This window comes from Harpegnathos saltator, unplaced genomic scaffold (genome assembly GCF_003227715.2).
Source record: "Harpegnathos saltator strain DR-91 unplaced genomic scaffold, Hsal_v8.6 scaffold20, whole genome shotgun sequence".
In the NCBI taxonomy this organism is placed as follows: Eukaryota; Metazoa; Arthropoda; class Insecta; order Hymenoptera; family Formicidae; genus Harpegnathos; species Harpegnathos saltator.
In genome coordinates, this window is record NW_020229984.1 from 147,523 (window position 1) to 163,324 (window position 15,802).

At 54.9% G+C, this 15,802-nt stretch overlaps 1 protein-coding gene across 1 annotated transcript in view; it reads left to right on the top strand.

Annotated features, from left to right (window-relative positions):
* LOC105190855 (mucin-5AC) overlaps positions 1-15,802 on the top strand; it is a 196,865-nt gene that overhangs the window by 93,701 nt on the left and 87,362 nt on the right. The window lies entirely within an intron of this gene.

Sequence of the window (15,802 nt, forward strand, 5' to 3'; positions counted from 1 at the left end):
TCGGAATCCCTTGACTTTTTGTCTTTCGTGCTTCCCCCCGCCTCCTCTGAGAACAACTCTGCTCCTCCAGCGTGTCGGTCGGGAGAAGCGCCTTCGATTCTTGGCGCTCGATCGGCCTCGTAGATTCCAATCGCGCGGAGGCGATTAATAAGAGCCGCGATCGGGGCGAGGGATGGACGCCAGCGGGATGGACGCGTCTCTCTCTCTCTCTCTCTCTCTCTCTCTCTCTCTCTCTCTCTGTCGGTCGGTGCGCGGTCGTAAGAAAACGCTCGTTTCTACGGTTACAATTGCGATCGCGGTCGTAAATTAGCTCGCTCCCGCTCGCTTACGTCGCGCTCTCTCGTCGCTGGAGGGCTCGCCGTGCCGTCGGGGCCGCCTCGTATGACATAAACGTTATACGAGTGAGTGCTCGCCGTGTACTCCCCCTCTCCTCTCTCTCTCTCTCTCTCGTCTCTCTGTTGCCGACGTGCGCGATATAGTTACCCGCATAGTTACGGCCGAGGATTATCATTGCCGGTGCGCGTAATTGCCTGCACACACGCGCGATCACGAGACCGCAACGGGCCCCGTCGGGACCCTGCTGCTGCACGCCCGACCGACCGACCGACCGACCGACCGACCGACCGACCGGCCGGCCGGGGTTGCTCTCTCTCTCTCTCTCTCTCTCTCCTCGGCAACCTGAGGCAAGGTTAAACATCGCGCGCGCGCGCGTATGCACATGTCGGTGCGTATCCGCCTCTCGTTACGCATTCGGCGATACCGCATGTCATGTGAGTATCCCATGTGACAAGTTATTGCGACTTATTCAGCCGGTTTCGCCGAAAAGTCGCCGCGGAGGCAAGCTCGGCTCCTTTTTCGGAAGCGATCGGGAGTATTATATCGCACGTGCTTGAAGAACCGTCATAATTTATACTACATAATTTATATAAATCATAAATTAACATTTGTAAATTGTCGTAATTTATCGGGCGATTCTCTCTCTCTCTCTCTCTCTCTCTCTCTCTCTCTTTCTCTTTCCTTCTCTTCCTCTCTCTTTCTCTCCCTTTCTCTTTCCGGCCGAAAGTTCGCACAAGTTTTGCAAAAGTTTCGTAACGAGGTGAAAGAGCAATTTATTGTTGCAAACACGAGCCTTCTCCAAGCCGCCGCGCCGCCGTCGGGGGGGGTGTCTTAGTGAGAGGCGCGTGACGTTAATTAAAAACACGTTTCGGGAAGATTGTTCGTTCAAGGCCTCCCGCGACTTTCGCCCGGCTTCGCTCGGCGGAGAGAGATCGTATAAACGGACTAAAACGACTCGCGGTGGCGACGAAGTCGAGAGTACGAGAGAGAGAGAGAGAGAGAGAGAGAGAGAGAGAGAGAGAGAGAGAGAGAGAGGGGGGGGGACCTTTGTCAAGCCGAGCGTCATGTTATCGCCGTGCGGTCGCGTCGTCGCGACGACGAGTTACGACGTAACGGCGTTTTAAAGCCTTCCCGCTCCTGCCCTCGCCCCTTCTCCTCGCTGTGCTCTTTTTTCCTGGCTTTTCGCGACGGGTCGTGCGTGCAACCGCCGCGGCCACGTCGCGGCTCGCTCGCGTCCGACGCGCGTTCTCCCACAGCCGCGCAAGGAACAAAGTCGGGAAGCGCGGAGTGCCGTGCTCGCGTTTCTATCCGCGACGCAGCAAGGCACGTGCGAATGCTTCGTCGGTTGCCGTCGTTAGTGCGCGCATTCGCGTGTTCCTCGGCGGAACGTCAAAGAGACGGGTCGTCGATAGGCTTGCCAACTGTCCGGTTTTCAGAAGTCTTGTCCAGTGTCCGGTTAATAAGTGAGACCGGACGTTATATATGTCCGGTTTTTAAGTTATATCCAATCTCAATGGAATGAGAGTTCAGATTTAAGCAACGTTTCTCCGTTTCAAGCGCCTACAAACGAGCGAGCGCCACGAAAAGCCATAATAGTAGATGATCTGCCGATTCATCATTCCATATATATTAAAAAAGTAATAGTTTATTATTTTACTCAATTAAATCTTGTTTATAAAATTGTTTGGGAATTAATATTGTGAGTAAATTCTTGTCTTATTTTGTATTTAATGTAACGTTATGATTATTATTTCTGTCCGGTTTGGATTTGTTACTAAAGAAGAAAGGTAATTTTTACTCTTGGATCTGGCAACCCTAGTCGTCGACGCGCACGATCGACCTGCATCTCGCGATTGCGCGAGGTTATCCTCTTACCGCCGTAAACCGCCTCGCGCTTCGCTTTTTTCGACCTTCTGTTGGAAAATCCGACGCCTCAAAACGCTCGTTTGCGTAAACGTTCCGTCGCGAAAGGAGACGAAGAGCAGGAAAATCAGAGAGAGAGAGAGAGAGAGAGAGAGAGAGAGAGAGAGAGAGAGAGAGAGAGAGGGGGAGAAAAAGAGAGACAGGAGGATAAATCACTCTTCTTCGTCGCTGGCGGAAACTTAAGTTTCCGATAGAAACCTATACAGCAATCGTAGGCGGCATGATGGTTTTTGGATAGGAAGAGTTAATCCATCACCGGATCGAAAATAGCGAGATCTGGATGGGCATCGGCGATGTGTATCGCGGGCGGGCGGGGTGGAGGGGGAGAGAGGGATGGTCGAAGGGGGCCGCGGAATTGAATGCAACGAGAAAGGGCGGCGCGCGTGTCGGGCCGGCTGAAATTGAAACGTCGTGCGGAAATTGAACGGCACGGGCGAAACCTTTCGGTCCGGCATCGACGCGGAAATGGAAGCGTCGCTTGTAAACTGAAAAGCTTATAAATCAGCCCGACATTTTTCGCGGCGCGCGGCCGCAGCCGCGTATTGGAGCGTGAGAATTTCGCGGCGCGGGGCCGCGATCGTCGTCGCTTTCTTTCGACGCTGCTGCTGCTGCTGCTGCTGCCGATCGCAAATATCGAGAGAGGGGATGGTCGCGCTTCTTGAGAATTGACGGTGACCCGTCAGCAACGACGCGACGACGTCGGCAAAACGAGCGAGGCGCTCGGAAACGTCCGAGTATCAATTTTGTAGGCGTCGTGGAATTAATAAGTGCGAGAAGCACGAGGCGAGGGCCGTCCGGTCGATCGCGGAGCGCGCGCGCGCGCGCGCCGGGCGTTTCGCTTACGGTCACGATCGTCGCGAAAGTAAAAGTCGCGCGGGGATCAAAGTTTTCTCTTCGATTCAAATCTCCTTCGAGCGCCGTCTCTCGCTGTCTCCACTCCGGTCTCTTTCTAAACACGCACTTCCAACGATACGATCTTCCAAACGCGCACGCGCGAGAGAGAGAGAGAGAGACTCTCGCACGACTTTCAGGCGCGCGCTTTCGCGAAAGAATATTTCGTGCTCGGGTATAACCGAGAGAGAGAGAGGGGGGGGGAATCGAGAGAGCAGAAGAGAGCAGAGCGATTTCTACGAGGAGGCACTCCTCGATTCGATGAAATACGCTTATTAATAGCCGCGTGCCGAGGATCGATTTTCTTCGGCGAACCGACGCGTGTTTGGCTCTTCTTCAAAAGTGCGCGCTACTTTGCCAAGTGCAAGGATATTTTGTCAACGCGACCAAGTGGCAAGATTCTCTCTCTCTCTCTCTCTCTCTCTCCCTCTCTTATATCTCACACTGTCGGGCGATCGAACGCACTTGGAGGAAGCCGGCGGATCCGATTACCGACGATTCGCCGGCGGCGAATTTCACTCATCGAGTTGTTCGCTCGCTCGTTCACGGGATCCCGTGTCGTCTTGCCGTGCGCGTTACTTCCTGCCTCGTTCGCGCTTTCTTCGTGCGACTCGAGCCCGCGGGCGTCGCGTTACCCTGAACGGCGCGTGCTACCGCGTAGCCGGCGATACGGTGCGTTTACATATGGCCGCTCATCACCGCGAGATCACGTCTCTTGAATCTCCATCGGACGCGCGTGCGCAACCCCTTTGTGATCACGCTCGCGTGATCACCTCCGCGGCGTGACGACGATCGCGCGTATCCGGAAGCGGCAGATCGCCATCCACGCTTCCGGCTCCGGCCATCGCGCGCTCGCCGCGACGGCTGATCGAGAAACTGATCTTCCAAGCTGACAGCGTCAGCTGTCAGATTATCAAACGTAACTTCGCCACGCGCGCCTCCTACCCGACAAAACCCCTGAAGTGTGGGAGGGGCGTCGATGACGCCCAGGTGCAAGCGAGATGACAGCAGAGCTCTCGATGACATCAATATTGAAATTGTGCGCGGCGCGGAAGGTTAATCCCGGCCTCTGTATTTACAGTGCGTGCAACTTTGCACGCTTCGACACGCGCGGCTGATACTTTATACATGAAGAGAGTAGAGTAGCCCGGTAGATTTGTTTCCGCGGAACTTTCCTCCGGTAATCTAGGCGAGCTCGCGCGCGACTTACAGAAGTTCGCACGAGTCTGTAACATGCGGTTTGCAGCAGATAAATAACATACACAGGAACGGGAAGGAATATCAGTATCGTGCAGAAGAGGGTTGTCGTGCTGTTGTCGACTTCCACCGCTCACCACTGACGGTAGTTCTAGCTTGTTCTACTCGAGTACTCCGTACAATTCAACCATTTGCAATCATTGTTCCGTCGTATAATTATTTTTAAATTAATTTTAATTTCTGGCGACAGCGCGACACACTCGGTGAAAACGCGTCGTGCCGTCGACTTGTTGCACTTCTGACGGTAGTTCTGGCTTGTTCTACCCGAGTGCCATACAATTCAACAACCATTTGCAGTCATTGTTCCGCCGTATAATTGTTTTTAAATTAATTTTAACTTTTGCCGTCAGAGCACGATATTCGGCGAAAACATGTCGTGCCGTCGACTTACTGCACTTCTGACGGTAATTCTAGCTTGGTCTACTCGAGTTTGCAAATGGCTGAATTGTATGGAACTCGAGTAGAACAAGCTGGAACTACCGTCAGAAGTGCAGTATGTCGACAGCATGACACATTTTTAGCGAGTGTTGCGCCGACGCCAAAGGTTAAAATTAATTGAAAAACAGTTATACGGCGGACCAATGACTGCAAATGAATTGTATGGAACTCGAGTAGAACAAGCTGGAAGTGTACCGTCAGAAATCCAGTAAGTCGACGGCGCGACATGTTTTCATCGAGTGTCGCGCTGGTGGCGAATATTTAAAACTGTACAGAATTGTTAATTGTGTTGTAATTTCGTTCTGAAACGCTCCATATAGAGAACTCCATTGTAGAACTAGCCTAGAACTAACGAGAACATTCTAGTCGCGTAAAAAGCGTATTATTCACCGGCTTCTTGTACTTTAGCGGAGACTGTGTCGTGCTGGAGCGTCAAGTTAGCACGACATTTTTTCAATTTCGATTTTTTGCTGTTAAGAATACGGAACTTTTTTTTTTTTATTTTCATCAGGAACTGTACAACTATGAAGAATGCTACTGGAACACTGACATTGTTCTTTAATCATTTTTAAAACGTGTGCTAACTTCACACAGACACTCCTTCTTCTTCGTGCGGCCACTCACTCGGACACTACTCACTCGCTGCGACGGCGATGTTGAAGACACGATCGCGGCCGCGGACGTAACCGCCTTGCTTCTCGGCAGAATACGGATACCAATTAAGCGCGCGCGTTTCCCGGGAAGCGCGCGGGCCTTCCCGCTTATCCTAGCCGGTTCCCACAGACAGAAGAGTCTTCTCTCTCTTCCTCCGTTCTCCGGCGGATTGGCCGCACCGCCGCACGAGGCAAGTTAAGCGACCGGGGAAGGAACTCGTTTGAATATAATGCCGGTCGTTACCGCGCGGAGGGATGGTTCATCGTCCCTCCGATCCCCGTTTTCCCCGCGGGGATTCGCGGCAACATCGAAGGTGCGCACGCGTGTGCGTGCGAGTGTCGCGGGAGGGCGGTTTGCACGGTCGTAGGGAGAAGTTACGCATCGAAATTTCGAGTCCTACGTTAATCCCGCGGATCTCCCGCAACTTGAGCCGCCGCTGAGGAACCTCCGTGTTGAGGCTTGAGGAAAGAGAGATTTGTTTCGGAATTATTCACAATGTGTAAGTGAAGCAGACTTTTGGCCGTTTGGTCGTGATCTGTTATATTCTTTTTTTTTTCTTTTTTGTATATTTGAGATTCAAAAGAGGTGAAAAGGGGCAAATTGGAAAATGGCGTGTGCATGTCGGGGCACAATGCTGCGCAAAGATTTCAATTTGAACCGGGCAAGAAATGACGATAACCTTTCAAACAGAAGTGAAAAAAAGACGCGCTGGTAGATTCCAGATAGGACTTTCACAACTCGACAAGTTTTGTCGGGCGCGCGCGCGAGTTAGCGTTTACGAGGCTCGCGTTAAAGATTCTAAAGTTTGACCTCGGTATCTCGTCAGTATTCTCGACAAGTTCGTCAGACGTCCATCAAAGACGGGAACATCTTGCATGAAATCGCACTTTACGTTTTACGATTTGAAGAAACAGAAGAAGAAGAACAATACATTGCCGCATTGTTGCCAGCGCGTCTCTAGCCTGTATCCCGTCTTCAAGTCAGTTCCCTTCGAGTTCTCATTGCCAGGCGCTCAATACTTTTACCGCACGTGCGCAAGAATGTTTTTTTTTTTTTTTCAATTTTTAATAACCGCCTCGATGGTCTGCGAGACGTAGAGACGTAGAGACGTAGAGACCACCGAGCGCAACTTTCTCGGTCACCGTGTATACGCGTCATCGATCGGCGGGAGGTGACTTTGGAGGTCTCTTTGAGAGTCTCGGTTGTTTTGATGGTCTCTCGCGTATTTTTACGCGCGTGCGACCGTGAGTCTCGAGCCGACGCGGAGCGTGCGTATGTGCGTGCGCCGTGTTGTTTACAATTCACACAAGTCGGCAGATGAAAATATATCTCGTCAGCTTTCTCGATGCTCGATCGGACTTTCGTTGATATTCGATAGTCGACCACGCGCTCACGCTGTCCCCGGTCGAATCGCGCGAGTGTCGCGTCACTGCTATTAATGGGTGTCCGGTGCGCGAAAGCCAGGATGTCGGATGTCGCGAGGTCAGGAGGCGCCGGGCCGTGGGCTCGATACATTATGTATGCTCCGGTAAGTCAAATCATTTATTATACGGGATGTTTCTGATTTTAGCGGATTTTGCTGAGTTTCGAGAACGCGATGGCTCGGCTCGAAATTTATTCGCAGTTCAGTCGAGATTTATTCACGGCTCGTTATATATATATATATAGGCTGGATAAAAATAATCGTAGTGTCTCTCGTGAATCTCGAAACTTGCACGCCGATTGGCGGCGCTTAATCTATTCGAGAGGTGTCGATATGAAACGACGACGAAATAACGGCTCATCGCCGATACAAATGTGTAATTGATTAACGTGCTGATACATACACATGCGATGCGGGTAATGAAAGAGAAACGTCCATTTCCTTCCATCAGATTCGATTAAATCTGTCCCCGTCGATTCGAACGAGAGATTACTCGCTTAATTGGGGTGTCTTTATTAAGACTTCAAGTCCGAGAAGCGTTCGTTATCACAGTCGGTTTTCTCTCGAGACTTCACGCAGCGTTCGATTCGGCATTGTTCGATAATCCCGAGGACTGCAATTTCGATTCGCCGTAATGAACGGTTGAGCGAGAAGAAAAGGGTCGCGTAATCGGCTCCTCGCCGATGTCTCTTTGCAGAGTCGCGATGAAAAAAGCGCCGGCGCCAGACGGGGAGGCGGGGGGGGGGGGAGGAGAAGCTTCGGAAAGAAACTTACGTCCGCGAAAATTCCGCCGGCCGCAATATATATCTCGTTATCGCGCGCACGTCGCGCGCTCTCGCTCGCTCTCTCGTTTCTCTCCGGCCCGACCAATCTTCGTCCCGCCTTTCCGTCCGTGACAGGTCCGCAACAGTTTGCCACTTACACCGTCTTCCGCTCCCTCGGCTATAACCTTCTCTCATTAACGTCCGTTACTTCGCACTCGATTCCGCACCCGGAACCACCTCGGGCTCGCCTTTCTCCCATTATTTCGCCGGCTTACGAAGCGAGGATGCTACGAGGACTCCGGGGTGTAGTAACGCTTCTTTTATCTTTAGCGATACGACGCGTCGGAGATGCAGGATGGTTCCTCGCGATCTCGCGCGAGTGCACCTGTCTCTCTCTCTCTCTCTCTCTCGTCGCGGTGCTCCGCTTTTTCCGTCTCCCGAGCAGCAGTCGGCGAGCGCTCGCGATTAAAATCTCGTTAAAGTGATCGGAATGTCGTTCGACCGAAACTTCTTCCTAACGGTTCTCCGCGAGCTTCCGAGCAACCTTGCCCCATAAACACATTTGGTAACGTTGTGTATGTGTGTGTGTTTGCGCGCGCGTCTACGTGTCCTGTTCATGCGTCATCGCTGTTTTCTCGGCCCGGCACGAACCAGTGACCCAGTGACCCACATACGCGAGGCACTTATTTCGAAGCGCGTGTCAACGGCTCTCGTCTATCTACGAACGGAAAGCTACGAAATGGCTAAATGATACGAATCCGACGGAAGCGGCGTGTGAAATCGCCCCGACTCCTACTTGGCTCGAACTTAATCGAGGATTGCAACTCACGGGGGCGGGGGGGGGGGAGGGTCTTTGCCGTTCGTCGCGTCGCGTCGTGTCGCGAGAATTTTTCATCGTGTCTGCGATTTATATCCTGAATCTCTCTCTTTCTCTCTATCTCTATCTCTCTCTCTCTCTCTCTCTCTCTCTCTCTCTCTCTCTCTCGCTCGGGATGCGTCCGGTTCGGTTAATAGTCGGGATAAAGATCGTCATCGTTTGATACAACAAATAGCGAACTTGACCGATGCGCAGCATAATTTATTCCCGCGCGCAATGATATCGATCTCGCTTGGTGGGAGAGCTTGGTGGAAGACGCGGCGTCCCGCATAATTTCAGAGCAATTATCGTTCCGCCGTCGGATTCGCGTTATTGCCCATCTCGCTCGTACGAGCGGACCGGAAAATACCACAGCGGTGGTAATGAATAGATCGCCGCGCACGGTGCAATAAAATATTTCCACAGCGCGCGTTACCTTATATTTATGCGCGCGCGCGCGTAACGCGAAGCACAGCCCCGCCGTTAATCGCGCGTCGCGCCGCCGAATGCGGCGCGAGAAGATTAACGAGCGCGAGTGTTAACGCGATCGCCGTCGATCGCTCGCGACTCGTTGTCGCGAACGGAAACGAACGAACAAACGAACAAAGCGAGACATTCACGCGATGATTTACGTCTGTCGTCGCGACGGCCACGCGCGGGCGAAACCTTCGCTCGCGATCGCGAGCGCGCGTCGCGCACGGCCGTGGTGCATCCTTACTGGGTCAGCGCGCCGCGCGATCGATATCTTCACCTTGCCGAGACGAGCGTGCACCGGCGATCCGACCTACTGACCCACCGAGAGCGGCGGGTCGCCGCGAACGCGGGGATACGCTCGCGCGGTGGAAACCGGACCGGACCGGATCGAGATATCAGATGTACGAGGCGAGCGGAAAAACCGTCGCCGATCGACCGCTCGCTCGCACGCTCATCGCTCATCGGCTCTCGGCAGCGACGGGAAAGCGACGAGAGAGAGAGAGAGAGAGAAAAGAAAGCGAGCGATACTGAAAATCGCGACGCGAGTAACCGGAACCGCGCGACGAGCCGATGAAACCGTCACGCCGTCTCGACGCTGCCGGGGAATCGAGCGACGGCGCGGAGAGTATAATCAGCGGTAAAAACGCTCGTAAATCATATCGTAACGGGCTCGGGCTAATTCATCGCGGCTGGAGTACACGCGATGCTCGGCCGCAGGGGGGAGGGGGGCTCAACAGCGCGCACCGGTCATCCCGGGGAATTCTACGGCCGATGGATGATGGCGCTCGATCCGGAGCGCGGACGGCAAGAAACGGCTCGCGCATAGATCATGGAGCGACCGGTTCCGGTACACGCGGATGCTGACGGACGGTGCTTTGTCACTCGCCGGCGCGGCGCGGGGCGCATCGATGAGCGCGGCGAGCCGCCCCGCGGACGTGTTCCGCCGGCTGATCCTGCGGTTAAGAACGTGACGCGACGCCGCGCGGAAACGCACAGACGGACAGATCCGTGTAACGGGGTCGGCTGTTCTGATCGACGGATAACGCGCCCCCCGCGCTGCGGAGGGCGCGGCTCGGTAGCGCGGATTTATGAGCGCGAACGGAGGCGCGGCGCGGCGCGGCGCGGCGCCTCGTCCTCTCGTCGGCTTCTTCTCGAGACACGCGCGCGCGCGCGCGTCCAAAGGAATGCGTTTCTCGGCGAGAATCGAGCGATATCGAGCCGCGTCCGCGCGTCGACGCGAATGCGCGCCTGATATCTTGCACGGATCGGGAATGCTGTTTGCGCCGGGAAAATTGCTCCTCGCACTTTCCCGTTTTCCCCCCACCGCCCAGTCCAAGTCGGTTACTGCTCGGGGAATTGAATACTGCCGGGGGACTCGTATTTTTCCGAGCCTGTTCTCCTCTTGACTTCGAGCCCGCTCAGACACTGCTTCCTCCTCCTCCTCCTCCTCCTCCTCCTCCTCCTCCGATAATATAGAAATTCGCATTGGACACGTGGACGAGGATTAATTGCGCCGAGTCTTTTGAGACGAGATAAACAAGTTGCCTCCTCCGGCGATTCTCGCGAGCGCCGCCGCTCTATAAACGCTCTCTCTCTCTCTCGGTTATAAACTGATATCGACAGGCGCGGACGCGGGGGGGGAGAGAGGAGGAGGGACGGCGACGCTCGCCTTCCTCCCGTGTTCTCGGCAGCTCGTTAGAGAGTTTAATCTAATTGCGACAATTTTCCGCGGCTGGATCGCGGAGAACATTCAGATGCGCGCGCGGGATTAATTAGGCCCGAGGAGAGGGCCTAATCGACGCGAGTTTGGAAAGTTTGACGGACTCGCGAGAAGCGCGAAAAATCTCCTTGACGCGCGCGCGCGCGCGTGTCTCGAAATAATCGCGTTCTCCCGGCGCGACGTAGCGCGCGTTCGCCCGGCACTTTTATTATCACGGGAGGCGATATACTGTCGCCGTCGCGGTCGGCGACGCCGGACAAAAGCGACACAAAGAAAGCAGCCGCGAGCGCGTTCGTTCGAGTCGCGACGAACCCCCCCTGCGCCGCGTTCGTCAGATGCGTCGCTAAGGATGACTCGGGCTCGCTTTGCGCTCTTGTTTGATCGTTTCGGCTTTTACGAGCGTGAAAGTCAATTTCGCCGGAAGCTTACGGTCTGTTTATGAGCGAATGTGCGCCGTAAACGCCGCGAAGACTCCCCATTGTTGCTCCACACGTATGTATGCGCGCGCGCGGGATCTTCGTTTGTCGCGATAAATTTCGCATCGACATGTTGCATTGGACTCGCTCGCGCGAGTAAAAAATAAAAGCGCCGGCACGTGCGCGCAGCTAATTCGCGTTGCGCTTCCGCAACGGTCGGCCCGCGCGAGGCGGAACTCCCCGCGATCCCGCGATAAAGACAAAAACCGAGGCTCGATTGTATCTTGTATTTTTATGCGAGAATAACCGATAACGAGTACACGATACGCGGGCGCACGCACACAAATACGGGCAATCGTACACACGCGTCCATCTGCGTGCGCGCGCGCGCGCGCGCGCAAGTATTACGGTACGAGAATGCGAATCACGGAGTGGAATCGCGCGGAAAATCGCGCCGACATTGCCCGGGCAATCCCATTACGGTCGGCACGTCAATTCGATCCTGTCCTTTACCTGCTTCCTCTCTCCTTTGCGCCCTCTCACCGTCCCCGCACCTGCCCCTGCCCCGCACGTTCATCCGACTGCTCGATTTCCACGTTCTGTGCAAATGTGAGTTTTATGAATAACGAATAAATGGTATCGCTAATCGAACCGTAATCAAGCGTATTGTAACGGAATAATAATTTTCAGAGCCGTTCGTTGCACCCGTGCTGCACTTTCCGCTTCTCTCTCTCTCTCTCTCTCTCTCTCTCTCTCTCGCTCCTCTCTACGTCTGTTTTTCTCCATTTTCTTCTTGCTTTTTCGCCTCCTCCCTTCCTCTCTCTCTCTCTCTCTCTCTCGCTCTGTTGCGCATAAATGAGCGGAAGCTCGGCGGCATTTTACGGCGCGGTATTATTTTCAATAATTGCCACGAGATGTAATTAAGTCGAGATTACCTTCGGGCTACCTGTCCGCGCGGAAACACGCGAAAATAAAATGGCGCCGGTGATCGTTTTAAGTTAACTTCAGTTTGTCGTAGCTTTCGACTCGTAACGAAGAGAAACAACGCCCGTATGAATCTGCGCGAGGAGTTTTACATTCCCCGCGTTTCGGATTGTAGCGCATTCGACGTTGAAAGAAGAACGTGTGTCGCGTGAAAGATTGCATACCGACGAAAGAGAGAGAGAGAGAGAGAGAGAGCCGTCTCGCGATTCGCGCTCTCGCTCCGCGCGCGAGAGAAGAGCGAGAGCAAGAGAATTTTCTGAATCGCCGAGGTATACGAGCGGAGGCAAATAACTCGTGACAATTTTTATCTTATCGATTTCAGATTCGACAGCGCGGCGTCGCGCTCGCGTCGCGGACGCGACGGGGCGATACAAGCGACTTTTCTTTTTTTATGTGCGCAAACGGCCGCTTCAGCCGTCAATTCATCGCGGACGAGCAAAAAGCGGTCGATCTCTTTCGCCACTTTTCGCATCGACAGAAATATCTCGCCGCCGTCATGTCCCGTCCCGTCATGTCCCGCTTCGCGTGCATTTAGCTTTATTCAGCGACTCGGAAGAAAGTGGAACGCGGAATGCGATAGAGTTCGCCGCATCCGGGAGCGCGTACGCGTGTGCACTCCGCCCCGGTTCCGGTTTGTATCGGCCGACGCGGCGCAGGCGGCGTTGTAAAACACGGTTTTCGGGACGGTTCCGGAATTTACAGGAGCCGCGCAGGCGCGCCGATCGTGCGGAGAGCGCAGCCAAACATTTTCCGATATTAATAAACGCCCGTCGGGAGAGAGCGGCCCGGATAATGGAGCGCTCATTTCATACGTTATTAGCCGCGGAAATTTCGACCTGGCTGTTACCGCGCCACCATTATCCGCGACAGAGCGCGGTTGCGCTAAGGCTGCTTTTCCGCGCGTTTCTAGCACGATCGAGCTTTCCGCAGCGCGGCCGGCTTCGGGAGCCGCGAACGGACGACGGGAGGGCGTCAGGCAATTTTTCGACCCGCATGCGCGACGCGCCATTACCGTCGCGTTAACGTTATCGCCGCGAGATCCTGTCGTCGCACATTCGACTGAGGCCGCTCTCTCTCTCTCTCTCTCTCTCTCTCTCGATTCACCAGACCGCCGGCGATCGCGACTTCGACGAGGCGTCTCATTTCTGCGGAAGATTGCGCTCGACGAATCTCGACCGATCGATCGCTCGTTTTCGCGCACGCACGAAATGCCTTCGCACGAAAAGACACACGCGGGACGCGTTATTCCGAGGGCAAAGTTCGCCGCTCACTCCGAGACGATTGTACCTCGGGAGAAAGGTCGGCCGATCCCGCATCGCTCTCGCATCCGTGCTCTCGCGTGTTTCTCCACCTTTTCCCGCTGAGAACTCACTCTTGCGTGGAATCTCGACAGGACGCGATATGGATGCTCGTGCGGTACGAAATGAGCCGCAGCACGCGGCAGGAATAATATTAATGTCCGCGCGGGCGAAGGGTGAGCGATCTTTCCTCGCTCGTTTTTCCTTCTAGTCGAGGCGGTTGGGGGACGACTCCGAAAGCGCTCGAGACGTAAGAAAGAAATGGAATATCGCTGCCGAGAGAGCGAGCTGAGAGAGAGAGAGAGAGCTGAGAGAGAGAGAGAGCTGAGAGAGAGAGAGATCCGTTGGCTCTATGCAGAACGAATGGAGAGAGAGCCCCGGTCGAGAGCACACGCGGTTATCTCTCGAGCACGTGGTTATTGAAAGGCACTTTATGGTTCTTGCCTGCCAATATCGAAGTTTTCGTCAACGGCTCGCGCAAGATACGCGCGCGCGCCTGCTGATCCGACGGAGACTCGTTCCTATTCTCCGTCGAAATTAAACTCCGAGCGCGCTGTTATATTATATCGATCCGGTGAGATATTCTTATTCTTCGCGACAAACGCGGGATTCTGGGAGAAAGGAAGAAAGAGAGAGAGAGAGAGAGAGGGGGGGGAGAGAGAGAGAGAGAGAGAGAGAGAGAGAGAGAGAGAGAGAGAGAGAGAGAGAAGACTGCATGAGACAGCTGCGACCGCGAGTGCGAAAGGAACGCGAGTCGACGTAAACAAAACGTTGAATTCCGCTGGCGGTGCGAGTTCGAGCGGGCGGGGGGAGTCGGTGGGAAAATGTACATTTTCGGCTACTCGCGGTAACAATAACAATACGTTAGACGCGGGCGTGGCCGTCGCGATTTCTATCTCGGTCAGTCGGTAAAAGGAAAAGAAACGCCAATGAGAACAACGCAAAACCGCGAGTACCAGCGCGTGAAATCGCGGGGATCGCGCCCGAGGGGAAACTTTGGGTGAGGGAATCTCACTTTAGGGGAAGGTCCACAGTTCGATGCTCCGTTCGCGATTCCCGAGCCTTCCGCAGTCGAAAAGCTTCCGCGGGCTGCCTCGTTCTTCCACGGCGCGGGACGGGCTTATTAAAATACCGAGCTGGCGGGAATGCGCGGGAGCCGCGGCGCTGGCCGTTAGCCAGCTCTCGAAATAATGCCGATTTACAACGGCGCTGAGCTCTCACTCACACACACACACACACACACACACGCACGAGCGCGCGCAAACACATCGGGGCTGCCCGCGACTGCCGACGGTAGCAAACCGCAAAGCCGACCGCAACGGAATAACGCAGCAGCCGCCGACTCGGCTCGCGCTCGTTACGCTCGGCCGGACGTCGCCGTGCGCGTCGTTCCTCCTTTCCGTCCCGATCTTACGTTACATCCCGGTAAGATTCTGCGAAAGCTCCGAGCGATTAGATAGCGGAGCGTAATAACGCGCCGATTTCTCGGCGAGTTACACACGCGCGCACGCGCGAGACTGCGCGCGCGCGCGTAACGACACTCGATCACCGCCGATATTTTTTACACGTCCGCTCGAACGACCGAGCACGATCGCACCGGCGCGTATCACGCGCGAATTCGGTGTACGGTTCTCGATAATCACGCGTAAGAAGATAATTGCTCCGGCGCAGTTATCAGCCGCGGGCGGGGGGAGCTCGCTCCGCCACTTTGTTGCCGCGGCCGTGTCGACGCGTGTGCGTCGTATTCCTTTTCGTATCAACACCGCGCTCTGCGTAAATACAATATGCGCCGCGCGAGATCGGGCTCCGCTGTATTCTCCAACGAGCCGCGCGGGCAGAGAGCTCGCCTCTTTCACGAGCGGACGAGAGCGGGAATTCTCGCGAGCGAGAGCGCGAGCGCTGCTTTTCTTTTCTTTTTAATAAAGTCGCGCGCGTTTGAAGTGTCGCCAGAGGCCTCATAGCGAGCCGCGAATTCGATCCTCGACGGCGACAAAAGGCCCGTAAATCACACTCGCGTAAATTCGCGCGGCGGCTCCGCTCTCGTCGACGTCGACGTCGACGTCGACGTCGACGTCGTCGCACTTTTATCCGCGGAGAAACCGAGCTCGTCTCAGCGCCGCGCGCCGTGAATGCGCGGCCGACACAGCGGAACGGGAAAGGAGAACGCGGAAAAGCGGAAGGAGAGAGGTAGGAAAACAAAGGGAAACGCCGCGGCGGCCGCGAGCTCACCGGGAAGCCGCTGCGCGGGGGAGCAGCGGGGGGAGGGGGAGTGAGCTGGAATTCGTGCGAGGCCAGGAGCTACGCGTTTTACATTACGTGGAAATTCCGGAGTCTATTCCCGTGCGCGAGTAAATCCCGGAACTCGATA